At 43.2% G+C, this 4,753-nt stretch overlaps 1 long non-coding RNA gene across 1 annotated transcript; it reads left to right on the top strand.

Annotated features, from left to right (window-relative positions):
* Positions 1-1,315: 1,315 nt before the first annotated feature.
* LOC146855565 (uncharacterized) lies at positions 1,316-3,499 on the top strand. Its single transcript, XR_014980855.1, has 2 exons — positions 1,316-1,503; positions 1,766-3,499. It is a non-coding gene; the product is annotated as an uncharacterized LOC146855565 (long non-coding RNA).
* Positions 3,500-4,753: the final 1,254 nt, after the last annotated feature.

Genomic DNA, 4,753 nt, shown 5'->3' with positions numbered 1-4,753 from the left:
CAGACTGGCCACAAACAAATCGAGCGGAATAGAGTCTGACTAGACAATGGACATGTCCTGGAGAGGAGACAGCTTGGCCAGAAACCGGGACAGCATAATGCGATCAGGATCCTTCCACTCCTGCTTCAATACCTCATGGATATAGGGATGAACAGGCACATCCACCAGTTCCATACTCTGGAACTGGTGAAGCAAAAAACCCCAGACTTGCTGGGTGCCTCGTCATCAGGGAAGCCCATGTTGAATTTAACATGTCGCAGCAATTCCGGCAACATGACTATCTACATATTTCCCTTTATGCTCCTCACCCCTCATCTAATCCTATTCTGAACTGGAATACTGAGAGGGCAAAACTGGAACCTCCCTCTGCCCAATTCCTGCAATGTCACTTTCATAAGGCAGTTAATACAAGCATCATCCCCTTCCCTGCAACGTTTAGAATGTGCCAGAGAAGAAGAAGAAGAGGACCCAGAGGACCCAGAAGAGGAACAAGAAGATTCCTCCACATGCCTGGGTTTTCTGGAATGCTTGTCATCGTGTCAAACACCAGCACCAGCCAACACCCGAGACAAAGAGCCCCAGCAAAAAGAACAGAAAGATAGGCCAAGGTATTGTCAGTACTGCCAAATAACCACTATGCAGTACTCACCAAAAGCTGCCAGAAATAGGGAAGCAACCAGTACCAGCCACCACAAACAGTGCCGTTCTCCTGACCGGCAGCGTCAAGTCTGACTTCCTGAATCACCATCCCCGCTGGAAGTCAGGTAACATGACCCAGAAGCGCTCTGTAGTCCGTGGGCACAGAGCTGCTTCCACAGAAAACCACACACCTCCCAACAATCCTAGGAACTCAGGAGGTGCGGCCAGCAAATTTTAGGAATCACCGCCACAGCTTGAAGGCAAACTGCAAACATCTCCCTCCAAGCCCAGCAGGGCTGGAGACAACATTTATGTACTCCTGATGGGAGGGGTGAGGGGTAGGGTCCAGCATTCCTTCGTTCTTTTTTCTGTTGTTGAGATAGGATTATCTCACTTGTAATGAATGGGACGAGGATAGGAGGGACCTGGGGGTAATGTGATTGTCACGAAGTGCCCCCACACAGTGAGATAGTAAGGGAAGGAGAGGAGGAAGTTGACGCTCTACTCCCCTTTTTCTCTCCTTTCCCTTCCTTGCAGCTTATGGTGACAGCCGATCCCAGCATAGACAGTGCCGAAGCAGCTCGAACACAGCTGACTCCCCACGTGACCGGGACTCTGCAGAAGCAGGTCATAAGCTGTGCCGGCCCTTTAACAACCTCTCCGGAAGCTGAAGAAGGCAGGATCCGAGCAAGGAGCCGGGAAGAAGACGCCGACGTGGGAGAAGGAAGTGTGCGAGAAGCCAAGGCGGTGTTTGTTTGCCAGACATGTGAATCCAGAGGAGAGAGTGTCCGGAGTTGGAGAGGAGAAGACCCGGTGCCCCGCCACGTGCCCGGAGGAGCGTGGCTTTCTCAGGGGCGTGGCCAGGTTCGTAACTGGTTAAGGTCTGCTTGAGGCAACGAGTAGTCTTAGAGCAGGGTCAAGCTGGGAGGAACAGAGACGGGAGGAAGGGTGGGAGTGAGGATTCACAAAGTTGTTCTTGAAAACCAATAGAGGGAGCAAACACACTGGTGACGGTTGGGTGATAGAAGCAGTTAGTCCCTCACTAAATGACACGGGTGGGTTAAAACAATGGGAGAAAGCAAAAAAAAAAAAAAGAGACTTACCTGGGTGTTGTTTTCTTTCCGAGGGGCGGCGGCGGGGAACCGGAACGCTCTAGAGAAGGAGTGAAGACCCTCAGAAGGAAGGAAAGAAAGAAAAAAAGGAGCGTACAATTGGATTTAACAGTCCACATAGAAAAGCCATGATGCAGTGCCTAAAAATAAAGAGAAAATAAAGTAAAGATAACATTAAGAAGAAAGTGTATCTCTTCGTTTGCGATCCCACAGTGATGTACTGCAAAATACTGTGCAGCACTGAGCACTAGGCTCGTCTGTTAATTTCACTTAATGTAGTGCTCATTCACACATCCATGTATATTGTATTTGGTGTTTTTTGTGCGCTACTGTCAATCAGCTTTTCATACACTTCACGTATCTGTGACACTCTTCTATTCAGTTTTGGATATTTTTAGGTCAGGTTTATGCATATGTCGCATTGCTTTTCAGTATTCTTTTCAGTGTACATAGGTGACTGGTGGCCTTATCTAAAGTAGGAGTGGGTGAGAGAAATGAGTTTTAAAATAAAAATTTGACTTGCAGCAAATGTTAGAATTGAGCTTTAGAAACGCATTTAAGCTACTGCAGAAATGTTTTCACTTAGAAAATTACATGCATTCAGAATGTGCACACCCCATAATGTGGAGGAATCCTTATTAATGCTGCAAATCGATATATTAATACTACACATATATATAATGGAAAGCGTTCATACGAAATGGTAATGAAATTGTATAATTAAAATATTTTTTACTAAGCTATCGTTCTTAAACGTGCACATTTAGTTTCGGCCTCAAAGCCTTTTCCTATCGACTCTAGCTCACTGTTAATAGACGTGTATTAGAATATTTTCCCTAGCTCCAGCAACCTGCTTAGAATGTGCTGACTTCAGACCTCTGTTTCATTTAGTTCCCTCACCCCATGCTAAGTCATTGACTATAATACAATGAGACATTGCTGTGTTTGTTATAATAAATAATGATTTAGACATTTATGAATGCTTCATCAGAATAGAATTGCTAGTTTGCCTCCGCACCACCAAAACCCTTTGTCTTCGTATTGAAACTCTTAACACATCTGCTAGCTTAGGCAAGAAGGTTCTGATGAGAACTTTCCTCCATGTAACAACATTTGAAACCGTGTTATACTAATGTACCGGCTCGAAGGTTTACTGTGGGAATCGAGTGAAGAGACATCAGAAGTTGACGGCACCATCAGATGAGCGGATCCCATTGGCTGGATGAGTCGACACCTAACCAAGTATTGATACAATATTCTAATTAATTTATAATGATGAGTGTTCCTAGAAAGACAGTATGATAATTGCACTTGGAGTTCAACCGAGAGGGAGACGCCAGACCCATTATTCCCGCCTTGCGACTCTTCTCCTGGAGAGTTGATCTTTTAGCTTTGTTACCAATAGCACTGTTAAGGTGACTCCTTCTTTGTACCCTGATCAATTCTACTGCAGAGATCATTATATTATTGACGGTTAATATTGCAGCTGTGGGGATTTTGGCTGAGTTTCCAGAATCCCTCTTAATGGGAAGTTTGTCTTTTATTCTCACCCTTGCTAATTTCCTAAAAGGACTCTTGATGGGCTCTACTTAGATTAGGTTCTTTAGCTGGTTTAGTGACACTTTCCTTATGGAACACTGTGTATTGATTTATGCTGTCACTAATCAATCTTTTATTGATATTTCTGTAAACCGACTGATTTGAATAAAGATGACAAAATCCAATACTAATCCTTTAAAATAAATAAATGTGGTGAAACGTCACCAACATCTCATCATTGACTGAACATTTAAATTCCATTGTCAATGATATATGCACAATTTATGTTTTGTTCTAGGCTCCATTCATACCACGGTGGCAAAGGTCCATTGACCTTGTCAAGAGCCATCAGCATTTACCATGGACAAAGTCTGACAGTTGGGTGTTTTAATCTTGAAACCATACTTGGCTAATTCTCAGGCTCTAGCAGGCATAACTCACGTCATTCTGTGTAGCGTAATAACACTGATTTACTGAAACATTCTGCAAGATTACACAGAATTATGTGAGAAAAGAAATTCTGCATTTAGCACTATTTTTTTTAGTGCAAAAATGCCCCCTCATGTTCAAAATGGATGCAAGGATGTATTTTGCACTAGGAAATGGCCCTCAATACAAGAGAACATGAAAAGAGAGCGTGAACATTTATATTTAAGCTCAGTCCTTTTAGTCTATGCAACATTCCATTTTTATTTTTCGTGTCTGATATCAGTTGAACACATTTTACTTTGCTCGATGGTATGTTCACTAGCTGTCTTGGGATTTACTTCGCAAAAGAGCTTTACATTGTGCTCTCTCCTTTTCATGTTGTGTTGTGGCTTCTGTGATCGTTACTGGAAATAGAACAAGTGTGTGACATCTTGACAAAAATGAGGTCCTTATGGAATGTGGTGCAATGCTATCAATGGACCCCGTTGTGTCCTGGGGGGATGGTAGTCAGGCATGTGTGGTGACTGAACATTGTGACATTGTGGGCTAAATATAATATGCTAGACTGTTGCATATCTGCTAGACTCTTTCATATTCACTCATCAGCAGGTTAGATTTTTTTTTCCATCCCTGTTCACATCATGGAAATTCATGCATGAGCAGCCGTGAGGAGCCTAAAACAATCTGACAGATCTTCTCTGAAGTTGCCTCTTAAGTGTCAGACTGGCCATGGTTGATTATGTAACCCAGAAAACCAAAAAGTCTGATGAGTAAGGAAAGCAAGGGGCTGTTTTCTTTCCAAAGTAGGTCACGGTAGTTTGCAGACTCCTTTTTAAGATTGAGACATTTTATGTTTCAACTGGTCATGAAACAGAGTGGCCATTATTTTGGGAAAATAGTTACCAGACTGGCGCTTTCAGCCATGAGATCAGAGGTGCTCTGGATGAAGAAATATAGGACACAATCCACAAAGCCATTTGGCCCTAATTTATCTTTATCAGAAAAATGGCTGGATTTGCACCTATCGGGTTTCA

Source organism: Triturus cristatus, chromosome 4_1 (assembly GCF_964204655.1).
Source record: "Triturus cristatus chromosome 4_1, aTriCri1.1, whole genome shotgun sequence".
In the NCBI taxonomy this organism is placed as follows: domain Eukaryota; kingdom Metazoa; phylum Chordata; class Amphibia; order Caudata; family Salamandridae; genus Triturus; species Triturus cristatus.
The sequence above is the reverse complement of the archived record's forward strand: the minus strand, read 5'-3'. Positions and strand labels throughout refer to the sequence as shown.